Below are 17,630 nucleotides of genomic sequence, written 5' to 3' on the forward strand. Positions count from 1 at the left end.
ATCCATCCTCAATGTTTAATTTCATCAAGAATTGGTGTCGCAAAACGTCCCACTCTTTAGTGCAATGGTGGAGCTCTATTTCCAAGTACCAATTTATTGGTACTACATCCAAAGTATGACATAACAAATGCACCCACTTAGGTTGTGGCTTCACTACATAAACTTCAGTCCATTTTTCCAAGTAATCATGCAGATCATTCCTTCCATCATATTTCTCTGTTAATTAGACTTTTGGGTGACCAAACCATAATCTCATCATTTTTATATACACATGCTAGTTATCAAAATTGTCTTTGTGCATACCCAACCATCTTGCGAGCGAAGCATGCAACGCTAAATCCAAGGCCTAGAAGCAATGTTTTTCTGGCACTTCCCTTTCAAATGCATCCAAAAACTTATCAACATCAGTTAAACCATCATAATAAGGTAGAATTATTACCTTTGATGATGCGCAACATAACAATTTAGTCATCATGATACAACACAGCATAGACACTTCGTGTAATCGATTATACTAGTGTTCTAACTCCTCATCTGAATCTAATGTTGTGAACCTTTCACGATCCCATGCAATATGTCCATCAGCTGTCGGATTCACCCAATCTTGATCTCGTGCTGTTATCTTATAAATTTGGTCCAAATCATCATCACTTTCGTGATCAAGTACTGGTTCAGTATAGCGTCGTCCTTCTGCAGGGCCCAGAGGTACTACTACGCGAAGTGATTTCCTTTCAAATGACATGGTCTACTTCTTCAACTTGATCACCCCATTCATGTCAATGGCCCAGTCAATCCCAAGGAGCACATGGTAGTGTTTGTTGTCATCCACAATCTCTATCACTTCAAAATTAGCCAACGTGCTCGTGCCTTAAATATCTATTGCCACTCCATGCAATCTTCCCATGGGGATAATCTTTTGCAGATTCACTATCCTTAATTGAATAGGAGACCATTGTAGCGTAGGTCTCCCCATTATTTCCCATGTTTGTTTCACTAAAACATTCACATCTGACCCAAGGTGCAGAATAACTTGGTCCATTTCATACTCTCCTATTTGTGTGGTGAGCCTCATCTCATGCCCTATTCTTCCCTTATGTTTACCAATTTTACTGACCATGCACGGTCCCTCGTGAGCATTTTCTTTACCAGCGCACTTATTAATCAATTCCTGTAATCCTTTCATGACCTTGCTATCACGTAGCAACTTCATACAGGTCTCCAAAAAGGTAGTGAGCATGAATGAGTCCATTTCTTTAGACTTCTTATCCTAACTTCCTCGGGTAGAAGCCTCAGGGAAGTTTTTCTTCACTTCCATGAAGGTTTCCTCCACACGCTCTAAATCAAAGGCAACCTCCTTCTTTGGAGCTTTGCAGACCCATTCACTTTCTTCAGGCTGCTTCCCCTTATCTTTTCTAGTCATCATTCCACTTCTCAACATCATATTCGCATTAGGATCCTCTTTGTGGGCTTCATCCCTCATCATCTGTAGGTTCTAGGTGGGCTATTGAGGTTGTGTCCCCTTTTCACACATCTTAGCTATTAAAACAAGGCAGTCTTCTGTCGCGTAGTCAAACTGAGTATAGTATCAACACGACAGGTGCATCAGGTTCGTACATTCTCGTGCGTAGTGTCCTGCCCCTCGACAATTGTAGCAAATAACTTGTCCCCGACCCCTCGCAGGTCACCACCTCGGCCTCGTCCACATCCCTAATATCCTCCTCGCGCTCCCCTAGTGCCTTGATCCAGAGGCTGAGTTTCTGCCTGCACTCAATATACGAGCGTTCTATCCATAATTAGGTCATATCTATGGCAGTTACGATCATCATGACCCACCAATTTGCAAAAGTTGCAGAAGAGCTGTTGCGGTGTCTGTACAAATTTCTGCAGCAGGTGACAATTGTCGGTCACATTTTTTCCAGCTACCTGATAGATAACACACCACAAAACAGGCCCTGCACTTGGACTCGCTTGAGATTCTAGCCTCAGAGGCATCGAACCTCCTCCTACAACATAATTTGCGAAGACTGTGTAGTGATCTTTGTCATGCCCCTAACTCTTGCATTTCAGACACCAAACTTCTTCGTGCACCTCTAGCCGAGCTACTCTATCTTTCTTCAAACTTTGGAAATATAGGAAAAGATTCTGCAACTCCGTGTGAATCTGCTGAACTCCCAAAGCATCATCTTGAATCGGAGTCTCATGCAATTCATCGCAATCTCCATGGCTTCCGTCTGGGTCCCAATCTTTTGTTGTGATAAAGAAACCCTTAGATGAGGTACGAGTGAAGCCACAAACTACTCATGGTGCTTCCCATCCATAAGATTCATGTTAGATTCGTGGATCTTGCATTTTAATCTCTGATACAACTTCTTGGGTGTCTCGCTAGGCCTCATCATTATTTCCTTGAATCCAATGATGGATTTCATTTCAAACTTGGGCCTACTAAATTCCTTATTCAGTGCAGTCTGAATATCTTCCAACGTAGCTATCGGGTTATCAGTGCAGTACTTGATGTACCACATTAGCGCCCAATAATGTAAGGTAGTAACCAATGTTTGTTTCTTCAACTTATCATATGTAATACCCTGAACTTCCCATACAACCTTGGCACCGAACCAAAACTGTTCTAGATCCTCATTTACCAAACCCTTGAAAGCAGGCAACTTCACTGCATTCACCATATTGAATGGTGGCGGAGTTGGTGGCGGTGTGGGTGAAGGTGTATGTTGTGGAGGTGATGATGGAGGTGGTGTGGGTGGATGGGGTATTCACAGGAATCCTCACCTTATTAACTGGACATCGGTTTGTGGTGAAGCTTGTGCTGCTTCTTCGTCGTCACTCATAAGAGGTTCAATCAACGGGCTATATTCAAGGCATACTCTTCCTCTATCCCTGAAGATATTTCCACTTCGCATAGCTATAAACGTAATGGTAATTTCATAACCCTCGCGGTCCCTTGAAGAAGTGTCGTTCTGAATCACTGTAGCTAACCGAGGTATTGACCGCGAATTCTATCACAAAACCTCCTATGATGTGATCAAGCTAGTGATCGACAGTACGTGTGATCTTGTCTGCAAAGGCTTCCAATCTTTGCACTAACTCTGGGGTCAACATTATTGGACTGTCAAGCCTCCACCTTCCTTGGCCGTATGCCAATTTAGTGATCCACTTGTATAGTTCGATCGGGAAGGAACAAAAGAAAATTTCATCTATCTCTGTGTATAGATACCTGTCCAGCCGTTGTTCTTCTATCAATCAAGGATTTCTATTTTCTTGTGCTTCGAATTCATGGAGATTTCTATCCAACCACTCCTTAATTTCTTTCTTTCTCTTTCTTTTTTGGATTCCAGTGAATGCGACATCACACACCTCTTTATGCAGATCTCGGTCCTAGAAACAGAACCATTTGTTCGCTTAGTGGGTCCTGACCCAGGTTCAGAGTTAAGTTTTAGCCAAACAAATCCCTACACTACTGGCCCTTTCAGCATCAATATGCAAAGTGCAGACTGAAGTCTCACCCGAAGCAATATGGGGGGATGCTAGAACCAAGTTTCTACACCCAGAGATTAGTGTAATGCCATTTTATGCCCTAACTCTACCTTCACGCAGATCAATAAGCCTCTTAGGGCTTATTGATATACTTCTCTTAATCGACCTCTGGACCTTCACGAAAGTCTACGACTATCTTTCGCTGACCCTAAGCAGGTGAATCAGCCCCTTATGTGCCTTTGTAATTACTTATACTTCTATATTTACCCATATTGCCTTAAGTATCTAATAGCTTTAACATGCATTAGGAGGTTCTTCGCATAAGCAAATATTATTACTTGCGGTCCTATAACAATGTAAAATATTTAGAATCGCACATCAATATAATATTAAATCATAAACCGATTATTCATCATAACATATTCACATTCATTCATAACAGAAGTAAATGGACAAAACATAGATGTTTCTAGAATAATCTCTTTATTGATGCTTCAATTCTTCTTACAGACTCGACACTACCTTGCGCACTCAGCTGCAAGGGTCCACACACTCAACTGTGGACTCTAATCTAGGCCTTTGCACACTCAGCTGCAAAGCCTCTCTTCTACTCTAAGACTCTTCACTCTTCACTTCTACTAACCCATTACATTTGTTTTTATCAATGAATTTTTTCAAAAACTACATTAGACTATCTAAGACTTTCCTTTTTATACAATCCCATGGTCCACAAACCATGGGTAGATCTACTAAAGCCGACACAATTTACATAAACTAAGGGAAAAACCCTTTATGACACTTTACCATCTATGCACTCCGTGACCACAACCTGTGGAAACTTGACACTTTACATACAAAAACTTGGGCTTTCTGCCACAAAACTTGGGCTTTTGCCCCAAAATTGACCCTAGGGGACCCTATCCCAACAATGACGTGCATGCCTAAAATCAAGGAAAAAGAGACACTGATTGGAAGTTTCAAAAAATAATGCAAGTGCTTCGTTCAGTATAGTAAAAATGGATCCCTATTTTTTAGGGATGCTTTTTTCTTTGTTTCTTTTTTTGTTTCTTGAGGAAACTTTCCATTCACATTTCCAAGAAAGACTGCGCAGTTCTGAGGAACTAGGAAACTTTTCGGCTCAATGCACTGTGTAGTTTCTGAGCTCAGTGAGGGTTGTGCAATTTCTAGGCTTAGTGCTAGGCTTTCTCCTCATGACTGTGCATTCTATAATCTCAAGGGTCACTAGTAGTCAGGACGATGCAATTCCCATCATCAAGGTTGGTTTCCCTCAAGGATTGTACAGTTCCTGGAGGCAAGCCCAGAATTGCAGTAGGACCAAGTTAGGAGATCAACTTGTGAGTTAGAATAATCAACTAAGTTAAAAAACACAATCGAGAATGAAAATATAATTCTTAGTTGAAGTATGAATACCTAGATCAATGTGAGATGAGCTACCGTGGACAGTAAGTAAGGCTCGAAAGTTGAAGCATAGCTAAAATTTTGGAGGGTGGTTGTTGCCACTACAACATATCTCTATAATTTGTAGGCCTAATAGGGTCATGTTAGAGCATCTTTTATTTTTAAAAGTTGTAGGTATCCCTCAATATTGGATTAAGGGGGATCCCTTGCCATTTACAAAAGATAGGTATCTTACTCCTTGTCTTATCTTTTATCAAGATGTTTTTGTATTATATGTTAATAACCTTTCTCTTTATATTTTTCCTTGGTTAGGAAATCTTGCTAATTGCTTAAGGAACACAGAGAATACTTCAAAGAAAAGACTTGAAGTATGAAACACTTCAAGAATTAATGCCCTACAAGGTTTGTTAAGGAACAACCCAAGGTATGTCTTAGCCTATAATATTTTTTACAAAGTTATCTTCATATAAAATTATGATCATTCTTCTTTCAAAATTTGCTCTACATTACTAACATAGCTATGTCTAGGGTTTTTAATCATAAGAGATTCTTGTTTGGGTGATTAATCATTAGATTGAATCTACCCTCATTATATTTTGATCATTTGTATGGAACCCTAAAAGGTTTTGTATAAAACGTTAACCTAAGGGTATGTTTATAGTTATGAAACACTAGCCTACTTAGGGTTATTGGTGAAGTCTAGAAACCCTATTCTCTTATTTAGAGTAGTGGCATTGCTATAATAAAAACCCTAGTCCTTTAGGGTTTGTTGTTAATTTTTAAATGAACCTCCAAAATTTTAAGGTTTGGTAAATTAGGTTTTATTACCAAAACCTTTGTAATGTCTATAATCAGATTCTAGGGATAAACCATACATGCATATTCATTTGTATGACCAAAAATCCTAGTCTGAATAAATTGTTGAATATATAACTTTGATATATTTATGTTTGTGTCCTAGGTTTACCTAGTAAATATTGATGAGAAATGCATCCTAGATATGTATGTTCGAGTATGCAAACCTAATTGTTGTTGCTCATGTAAATTATAAGGTTTATAACAAAGCGCTATTAGAGATTTATATTCTAGGATATGATGATATTGTTTTCGATATGATATAGTCTAGGGTTCGCATCAAACCATAAAATAAAGTATAAAACATTATATGCATAATATAATTTTTATTTCATGGAATCACTAATACCTAAGGCTTTTTGTATCGAAAATGAAATCTAAGGTTTGCAATAATCTATACTAGAGATTATCACATATATTTTAAAGTAATGTTCAAGACCTAGATACAATAAGACTGATATCTTGATGTAGCTGCTAATGTAGTCTAGAGTTTATGAAAAAACCCTAGAAAAAGGGAGAGTGTGTAAATTTTATGCAGGTGCATAATCTTCAAGATGATGAAAATGTTTGTATAAGCATGATGAAGGAAGCTATGTATCAAGATGAAATTGATGTCATAAGAATAATTGAAGCCATGAAATGTTCTCCATTGTTATAGAAGAAGGAAGTGGTTGATCTCCCTAAAAGTTAAGAGGGAGTCTGGATAAAGGCATATCTCCCCATTTAAGAGGAGGGCATATTATGAAAATGAATACCTTGAAATAAGAAAAGTATTATTGATAAAGTTGCAAAAAAAATACTTGAAAATATCAAAGGATGTATTTGGTTCTGCTGAAGAAATGAAAGAAGAAGAGATATTCCAACAAATTATATATGGATAACTTGATGATGATATAAGCAACATCTGAATGAATGAAGACCCTAAAGTTTTGTGTTTACTTGTATGTATATTTTAAATCTTATTATTGATTGGGGTTTGTGTTTGTACAGGTAAATATCTCCATAAAAAGGTTAAACACTCTCAAATCATTCTTGAATAAATGGATGTATCTAGTTTTATGAGGATAGTTGAAGCATCTAATGGTAGATGCTTGGGAGGAAATTTTCCCGGCCTCTTTATTGATGTCTAGATCCCTCAAAGGGAGGGAAGCATTTGATATGAACTTAAACAGGAACAAAAAAACTTATAGATATAATCATAAACACATAGATGAAACAAAAAAACACTTCATTTCATTAATAGAAAAACATTGAACTATGCTTACAAACAGAATGGAAATAAGATAGTTGGGGCAATGGTAGCTTATCTCTAAGTAGAGATGTGGTGGCTACATGCCTCTGAACTATGTTACAAAGAGGCTCAAGGGCCTATTTATTATTGGAAAACATGACAAAACCCTAAAAAACCAAAACACTAACCCCAGGAGATGTAACACCAAGAGTTTGTGGGCCCTGTTGGGGTTAGTTGGGCAGCCAAATTCCCAGGGTCGTAACATGGTCATATTATCTCTGTTTGGCATGTATGATACCTTATTGGAAAATTCTATTTGAGTACTATAGGTTTCATCATAATCCTTTTACTATGGCTATCATCTTGCTGTGGACCCCAAAAAAACGCCGTTTAGCAGGTGAGAACTGCTCCAGAAGTTTAGGACCCTAAAAACTGCAAAAAATAGTAAATGCTGAAATGAACAAGGAAACAGGTGAAACTAACTGGGGGGTCTAGCTGGAATAGGTGGGTGAACACCAAAATCCACTTAGATCATTCCTCCCCCCTTAGGAAGTAATGTTCCCCATTACGTGAAGAGCCTCCATGAGGTGAGGAAATTTCTGTTGAACTTGGTCCCTAGTGAACCACTTGCCCTGGTGAAGGAGTTGGACTGCTTTGAAAAATCGATATAGTTGTATCCTCAGTTGGCGAGTGTTTTTGATATGTGTGTCCATGGTTTGAGTAGTTGTGGCATGTTCCATGCAGTCTGGGTTGAGCTCTATTGGTGTGAGTTGTTCTGCAATGTTAGCTGTGTCCAACAATGATGGAAAGTATGGCTGAAGGTTATATACATTAAACACTGGGTGCAGACCAAGGAATGGTGGGATGTTGAACTCAAAGGCATTATCACCAACAACGTTGGTGATGGTGTATGGCCCATATCGAAGTAGGTGAAGCTTGCGGTGGGGTCCAACAAGGCACTACTTCTGCAAATGTAGCCAACAATTTTCTCCCACCTAGAACTTAGGTGACACTTGATGTGGATCATGGTGTTTCTTGTACTTAGCATTCGCTTTTTCCAATATATCATGGACCTATTGGCAGATGTGTTGAATGCGCTCAATGAAGGTGTTAGTCCTTTCAGCTTCGGACTGAACGTTAGCCGAATCTATCTGAGTGGCTACAAATGGTATGGCCACATTAATGGGGCATAATGGATGAAATCATAGCCCTACCTGAAAGGGTTTGTGGCCTATTGAGCTGTGGAGATCTATGTTGTAGTTGTGTTGGGCATAGTGGAGAATTTCATCCCACGTGCGTGGATTCTTCGAGTTGAACATGTGCAGAATGTGTAGGATCATCATGTTGACAACCTCTGTTTGGCCATCAATTTTGGGATGGCAAGCCATGGACTTAGTAAGTTTTGTATCCAACATCTACCAGAGACTTGACTAAAATGCACTCAGGAATCTACTATCCCAATCTAAGAGAATGGACTGTGGGATCCCAAAATATACCCATACTTTCTCAAAGAAGAGATTAGTAGTGGCCTCTATTGTGATACTCTTCTTGCACACCACCATCATGGCCATCTTAGAGAATATGTTGACGACCACTAAAATGCAATCATTGACATGATTGGTAGAAGGAAGGTCTGACATGTAATCCATGGAGACATATTCCCAAGGCCAGATAGGAGTTGATAGAGGAGTATAAAGGCCTCGCTTCTCTATGGTTGGTTTGGCAGTGGCACAGGCGGTGCAGGACCTAATGTACTTCTTAACATCTTGACGAAGTTTCAAAAAATCAAAATACTTCTGAAATACCACCACTATTTTCTCTACTCTAAAATGTCTAATGACCCGACTGTAGTGTGCCTCCAAAATCATCTTGGCATGCTCACTTGAAGAAACATAGATGTGTCCCAAGTGGCATAATAGTGCATATTAAAGGTGAAAATTCAGAATTTTCTTCCCTTCCAGGAGTGTATGGTATATGTTTCTAAATCTTAGATCGCTCGTGTAAAGATGTGACCACCACGATGTCTTGTGCCCATAGGAGTCAAGCAGAGTGATCAGTGCCATGACCACTGATCGGCTGAGGCAAGCAACAACATTATTGATGTTTCCCTTCTTATACTTAATGTTAAAATGGAAGTTTTTAAAATAGGTGGACCATTTCTGATGGAGATCATTCTGCAACTTCCCTTGTGCCTATATGAATTGTAGAGGTCGGTGGTTTGTGTGGATAACCGTTTCCTTCCCCAGAATGTAATGCTTCCATTGAGAACAAGCCTACACAATGGAATACATTTCTTTGTCATAAATTTCAAACAGTTTTTGAAAGTGTCTCACTGTGGTAAGCCACTAGATGCCCATGTTAGGTAAGAACCACACCAATAGCATAGTCAGACGCATCTGTCTCAATCTAAAATGGTTGTTGCAGGTCTGGTGATTTGAGCACTAGTGCAGAATATAAGAGATTCTTCAACTCGGAGAATGCTTGTTGCTAGGTTTCCAACCAAAAAAACTTTTCTTTCACTCACCCTTGGTGACTTGACTTAAAGACCAAGTAATATGAGAGAACCCCAACACAAACCTATGGTAGAAATTGGAAAGACCTAAAAAGTTGTGGAGCTCTGTTAGTGTGGTTGGGGGTGGCCAATCTCGAATGACTTGTATCTTTGATGGGTCCACATGCACACCCTACTCATCAATGATGTACCTGAGATATTGAACCTAGGTCTGGCCAGAGGTGCATTTCTCCAAGTTAGCACACAACTTGTGTTGGCACAGGGTTTGAAGGACCTGTCAAATATGGTGGAGGTGCACTTCCCAACTTGGCTGAAGATCAAGATGTCATCTAAATACAACACCATGAATGCATTGATGAACGGTCGCAAGATATCATCCATCAGTGTCAAGAAGGTTGCAGGGTGTTTGTCAATCCGAACGACATGACCAACCATTCAAAAATGTCCTCCTTGGATTTGTAGGCAGTCTTCCACGCATCATAGGGTTCGATAAGAACCTCGTGATAAGCTGAGTTCAAGTCAATCTTGCTGAAATATTTGGCCCCCTTGAGTTGGTCCAAAAGGTCATCAATCTGTGGGATTGGGTACCTATTCCGAACAATGACCTTGTTCAGTGCTCGGTAGTCAATACAGAGCCTCCAAATCCCATCCTTCTTCTATACCAATACAATTGGGCTCCCACAAGGTGATGAGCTTGGCCTGATGTGCCCTTTTTGCAATAGTTCCTGAATTTTCTTCTTGATCTCATCATTCCGTAGAACATAATGTTGATAGATCTGTCCATTGGGCAGCGGTGTACTTGGGGTCAGATCGATGGAGTGCTTGACATGAGAGTGTAGATGTACCCCTATGGGTGAGGCAAAAAATATCCCTGTAATCCTCCATGATCTTGTCCATCTGATGCTACTATGTAGAGGAGTCCTACCTAGAAGCTGTGGCCACAACCTTCTTCTTGTCCTAAGGGTGAATCATAAGGAAAAAAAATTTCCTGGTCTAGGAAATGATCTTACCACATTGCTTTGTAGTGATCAAAGATATGGCGGTAGGTGGGGCTACCTCTAGTATCCTCTACAACTTATTAGCCAAATTAATAATCACAGAGTGAGGTCTAGACTCATATACAACATGTCGCTTCCACAAGTATGGTTTTCCTTACAATACATCACAAACTTCAAGAGGAGCAACGTCACACAGTACCTCATCCGTGAAGGGCTTGATGCTGTAGGGAAGGCAACACTATTTGCTAACATGAAGATCTTGTCCTTGGTGAAGCCACCTGATGGTGTATGGTTGTGGATGTGTTATAGTATTCAGGCCCAGCTGCTTCACAACCTCTGCTGAAATGAGGTTCTTTTGGATCCCATCGTCAATAATGAACTGTAGAGGAGAAGCCTTCACCCATATCTATGAGTGGAAGAGGCATTCCCCCTCCTTTGGAGTTTCAGGCTCAATCTTATGGATCTTGGTGGTGGCCATAGTGGCATTGGGATCTGAATCAATTATTTTCTTCCCTTTTTCAATTCCCTTATCAGGTTCTGATTCAGAGTAAGAACCTGTGTCTGATTCAGAAGCCTTCAGCTCGGCCACCTATGACTGCTTGGCATGAAACTCACTTGTATTGTGAGTAGAGCTCTTATGGAACTCACACCATTTTCTTGTGTCCTTATTCACCTTTCGAGTGTTGTTCTTTGCTTGTGGCTTCGGCAGGCTGTCATGGGTAGCTCTGCCTTGGCTTGTGTGGTGAAGTGAAATTATAATTACGAACACGAATGAATTCCTCTAGGTTGATAATGAGTCTAGCCACAACAGAATCATTCTATGGAATATTTCCTTAGGTTAGAATCAATCAAGAGGGCCTACCTCTTGGTCTGCTTATCCTGCTTGATGATGTCCTCACTTGCTCGCTCCAACAATCTCTCACTTCCTTCTTCAAGCTCCTGAAATAAGTAAACAACAACAACATATAAACATAATAATAGACAAATTGAAATTCAACCTACTTAACAAGTCAAGAAATATTAAGCCATGAATATGTAATATTACAAAACATGTAGGAAATCAATTAATAGTTGCATATATTAATATCAAAGAGAGATTACAACCATTCGCCTTGACATTGCAATCTTCCTCTGACAAGACCAGGTGTTATAGACATTTTTGTGCCTTACAGCTATAAGCATGAAACGTCCATAATTCAAGGGATTCAAAGTCCCTAAAGATGTTGTTACAGCTCCTAAAGGAACAAGGTCAACCAATGACAGCTTCTCCCAGAAGTTCTCCACCAAAAACCACTCAGAAACAGTCAATTCAGGATCAATTCAGATGCTCTACTAGGTGTCTGCGTTGCAAAGCACCCAAATGCACTGGCTAGGTGCGTTGCAACGCACTTGGATGCACTACCAGGGTGCGTTGAGTGGGAAATGACAAATGGAAAGCTCATTCAACGAGGTGGAAAGACCATGGAAGCTTCCAGAATCTTCTCCAGTGACACTTGCCTCAATGAATTCGACTAATGATGAGTAAGAGGCTCTCAACCTCCAAGTGTAAGCAAGAACTGACAGAGAGAAGCCACAAGTCAAAACATAAGCTGACTCATCCTCTCTGCTTACATCTATATATGGATCCCTCATCCCAGAGATCCAGAGGCTGGAACTTTGTACTTTGCAGAGAATCGTTGTTGGTTTGAGATTGAGATTAGTAAATTGGGTGATTTATGCTTTGTTGGAGGAGAGGAAGGGATTCCTTTGCTGGGAGGTAGATGCTGGATCAGAACTCACTTGGTTGTATCTCCTCTTGGACTTTCTTATTCTATCAATAAACTATTTGAGTTTCTCCTACATGCTGTGTATCAATGATGTTTTGTTATACTTAGATGTTTAGCTTAATCTGATCTTGAGCTTTTTATGAATGTATATCTATATCTTCGTGTAGTCTCTCTCTCTTGTGATCCTGCAGGAATTCGGTGAAGCTGGGCTGGTGAGGGAGCAGGGAGCTGGGAGCCACCGAAGAGAGGAGCGATTGGATCAAAAAACTAGCGGAAGACACAGGTTAGTTACATCCTTCCTCCTCATTTACATTTCATAAAGAAGAAATACTCAAATAAGTTTCCTTGTTTGTTGCTAAGGCACTATCACACCTTAGAGTGGGATAGGGGCGTTCTGAATAGATACTTTTCCCAACAACACCAGGTTCCCACACACTTCTGCTATCATTCCACGATGAATTCATACAACAATAGTTTAAAATCTCTTCCCTTTAGGCTTCACTCCAAACCAAAACACACTTCTCCCTCACACAACTAGATAGCTATAACTAGTAATAGCTTGCTTGTCTACTCCAAAATAGCATCAACACTTTGCAACTATAACACTCACACTCAGCAAAAACTATCAACTATGACTAGTTTGTGATTGGGAAGAAGGGATGTTTATATAGGAAATATGGATGGGAGATGGATCCTCTTCTCATGGGAGAAGTACTTATCCCTTGTGGTAGTTCCATCATTATACGGGAAAGGAGCCCAAATTGTCACCCTCAACCCCATCCGGCCAAACCATTTACCAGACTTCCGTTACAGAGCTTCTAGAGCTGGAAGCTTCAGCTCTAATTTAAAAAACTTTCCATAACAGGACCAGTGCGACTGAGACAGAGCCCAGTTGCTCCAGTTGGTGTGAGGAGTAGTGCTAATCTTTGCACATCAGTGCGAGGGAGACAAAGGCCATTAGCGTCGGTCTCGTAAACTGGGAAAAACAGAAGTTTAAGGGGAAATGGTGCAAAAAGGAATTGATCTGCTCATGAAGAGGGACACAATGGGAGTTTCTTCATGAAGGAAAATCATGCAGGGTTCACTTAGAGGTCCTCCAGGATCAAGGAATGGGGATTACAAGGACAGTGACAAAATGATGTGTAACAGATTCCCCCTAAAGTGTGAAGGCTGAGCTAGAGTGAGGGATGAAATGCTTTATAAATCAGTGCAGGGAACCGAACTGCCGTCGAAAACCCTGCAAGAAAGTACAGATACATATACACAAACTACGATATTTGTCGAATGATACATGAATCATGGCATGTACATATCCATCTAGAGAATGATCATGTGAATGGATCCAGGTATGGGTGCAACCATCAGTCAAGGAGGATCATAATGAAACCAAGGTATGGTTGCAGCCATCCAACAATGAGAAGGATCACATATGATAACTCATGGTCTATTTGCAGCCAACCATCTGAAAGAGACATGCATATCAACATGACCATGTCACATCACTTTGCAACCTGGACTTTTTGTGATTTGAGTCCAGGATCTTGCACTCCAACACAACTCGATCAAAGTACAAATCCTAGCATGTGAATGGATGTGTTGACATTGAACATGCTACAAAGTTTCTTGATTACCAGTGAATGATGTAAATTGTTAACAAGCATGAGAGAAACCAAAAATAATGACAATGGTCCTCAAGGTATTATCAGCACAATCCACGCAATGTGAATAGAGGAACTGAAGTCAAACACCCGTGAAATCACTCGATTGAAAGCCAATGATGTGAACTTGTCATCAAGTGCGAAGAACTTGCCATTAGGGAATGCAAGCTCTAAGGTACTGGAAGAGAGTCTCTTAGTCAACTTCCCAGATAATGAGTTGAAGTTGACGAAAAATGACCGTGTCGAAGGAGGGCCATAATGAATCCCACATCATCGATGTGGGACGACGGGATGCAAAATGATTTTGAATGATACAAATAATCAGAGGTAAGTGTAACTACAAAAGGATAACTCTTGAACATATCGGTGACAAAACTAGAAGTTTGGCATCTTTTGGATCCATGGGATCAGTAGTCATGATGACATGGCAAAGATCAAATGGAAAGAAAAAATTAACGGCCCAAACCCAGGAGGGTCAACGATACAGAGGAGGATGTCCCAACCCGACACGAAGCAAATACTGTCATGTTCAAGAGTGACCTGCCGACATGACTGATAGATTTCCAAATTCCCCCCCACCATTTCTACCAAGTACCCCAATTATTTTTTAATCACAAGCTTGAAGGGGATAGCATATGCTTGCATTGTAAGTTCATCCTTAAGACAAATCCAACCTAGTAAGTTTAACGAGCCCTAGGAAGGAGAAGCTCATGTTCATCATGGTGACGAATCAGATGTCATTTAATAGTTTAATGAGTCCGACAAAGTTGTAACTCAATATCTTTTTCATGTTTAGAGAGTTTGAAAAAGACACGTAAAAGAAAACTCCACATGGCCCCTTTTTGTAAATTTGTGTCTCTCGAGCCTAAAAAGGTAGAAAACAATACTTGAGAGAACCGCTTGACCATTTCAGTCAAGGAGTACCTTTTTCGTAAATAGTTCCTCCCAGGCCAAGAAAGGGATAAACTTATACTGGGTGAACGATGTTTCACATCCGTTAACGAGTTCAAAATGACAAGGGCTCGGCCATATTTTTGCTTTTAGAGGGTTGAAAAAGAGTTGAAAGCAGACCCCCCATTTTTATTCTCTTTAACGAGTCAAAAAGGGAAAATATGCTTGGCGATCTTTTCATTTTTTATGAGTCAAAAAAGAGCTTAAATATGACTTGTCCTGGAGGAACGAGTGGTATAAAGGGTAGCAACGGGTTCTGACAATGGAGTAACTACTCAAAACATGTAATGGTCAAGAGGCCGGATAATAAAACCACTCATTGCAGCGGTCCCTCAAGAAATGAAAGACAACCAAGTGAAAGCATATGATCGGCCAAAGAGATGGTGGCAATGGAATGAAACAACCAAGGGACATCTAGCAGAAATTAGCTGATAAAAATGGAAATCACAAGTTGTAAATTGGGCATGGGTTCATTTTTACACAAGCTTGAACCATGCAAAACTCTGCATGGATTCGGTTTCATGTTTACACAAGCTTCAAATGAAAAACTATGTTTGCTATAAGTTCGCATGCCCCCAACATAATGACTCAATCGAGGTACATGCCCTCAAAGCTTCATTTCAATCAACTAGGTGGATGGAATGAAGGTTCACTTTTGATATCTTGGAAAGACTCGACTGGGATTTTACGATATCTTAATAAAAGACTCGATTTGGAAAACGGAGTTGCTTCATTGTTTAATGAGGTTGATGTAGTAAAAGAACTATCCTCCAGACCCATGTGTAATTTTTTAGCGAGCTTGACACAAGACAAAGAACTATGCTCACACCCTTTGTTTCATTTTTTAATGAGGTTAACACAAGACCAGGAACTATCCTCATGACAACTGATCATGGACCATATGAGAACATGGCTCCAAAGAGGTCCTCACTATACGAGAGAACTACGCTCTGCGAGGAATGCATGTCAACTAGTACAAATGACAGATCAGGTTCCAATTCCCCGAGTACATAATGTACTATACTATCTGTGTGATCATCAGCAGATGTGGAGACGGAATGGGTAGCCACATAATTGACCTGTGGTGGTAATGGTACTGCTTGTGAACAATAACTAATAGGGAATGATGGTTGCAAAGGAGGTACCTGGTGACCAATAAACGATAATTGATCAATGGTCACTATTCTCCCATCATATGGATTACAAACCACATGGAAAAGCAAAGAAACAAGAGCTCACATGACATAAAAATAGTTGCGTCCAAGTAGAAGATTGAAATCTAAAGGACCTTGGACTACCATCACGTCTATATAGACGGTCTTCCCTTCCAAAGTAATAGGGAACTTCGGAAGGACCCCTAAGGGTTGATTGGTTCCTCTATTGAAAGCCAACAGATTCTGAGTGACAGGCACAAGATGTGGGGAGCCCAAAGCTTGCCAAGAAATAGAAGACATGATGCTAATAAATGCACCTTCATCTAATATAGTGCAAGGTACTACCATATTATAGGCTTGTACTATGATTTGGAAAGGCACATAAGATGGGAGGCGGAAAGCAATCAATGGAACCTAATCGAAAGAGACAACAGAAATACTTGGTGGGGGTATCATATGATTGCCCCCATGCTGTACAGGAATAGGAGAAGGACTCTCTTGAACAACTGAGATGGGAGGGTCACTCTTTGATTCATGAGAATCTGAGGAAATGAGAAGAACATGAGTAGTATGATCATCACTCTCTTCTGGAACAGAGTGAACAACTGAAGGCGGAGCCAAGTCAACACTCTTTTCGACCAATGGTTGGTCAAGAATAGACACAAGAGAGTCTCACTCAGGAAGAGTAGGATGGGAAAGAGATGAACCTAAGTCAATCTCTTGACCAACTGAGAGAGGGTCAAAATAAAGTCTCCGATAACCAACAGGAAGTTGGGGTTGAGGAGCTGTAAGGTTTTCCAAAACTTTGGAAGCTTTATCCATAAGAGGAAGAAGGTAAAGAAGATGTTCTCTTTCACATAACCTACAGGGAAATCTAATCTTCCCTTTCTTCTTACCATCATTAGCTAAAGGCGTAACATCGACATGATCTCCAAATGTCGACCGGTATGGTTGGTTCAAGTTTTGAGACCATACCTCTAAGACTTTGGGTATGCTAGGACAATCTTGAAGGAGATGGTCACCCTTACACAACATGCAAGGGAATTTTACCTTTCGTGAAGGATCAGAAGGTTTGTCAATGGGGGGTGCATTTGGAGCAATAGCTGCAGGGTTGGCCTCTCGCTTATTTGACTTCTTTTTCTTAATCATCTTCTTCTTCTTCTTAGTCTCTTGGTTACTGGATTTCAAACTTTCACCAGGCGAAGTAGAAGAGGAAGAGGAAGAAACAGGGGAAGAAGGGGAGAGGTCAACCTTAGAGTCAACGTGATGTGACTCAAATGAAGGAGATGGTGGGGTAGGAGTTAGGACACTCGAGACCACTGAGGTCCAAAACCACTAGATAGGTAGACCAATGGTTAAACCAGGAAGGGACAACGTCGCCATATAAGGAGCACCAACATTTTCAAAAGAAGGAAAAGGACCAGGATTCCCATCTGAGGGGAACCCTTGACTCGTGGACCCTAGAAATGTTTCCATTGGAATCGATCTTAAATAATTACTAAGGAAGATAACGTTTGCCAGGAATATTTTTTGGGCAGTTAATTTTAAGACACTGAAACAAAACTTTGCCTTTTCATATTTTAAGAGTCAAGAAAAG

This window comes from Pinus tabuliformis, chromosome 4_1 (assembly GCF_031772625.1).
Source record: "Pinus tabuliformis cultivar Carrire ecotype Pingquan chromosome 4_1, CPIR1, whole genome shotgun sequence".
In the NCBI taxonomy this organism is placed as follows: domain Eukaryota; kingdom Viridiplantae; phylum Streptophyta; class Pinopsida; order Pinales; family Pinaceae; genus Pinus; species Pinus tabuliformis.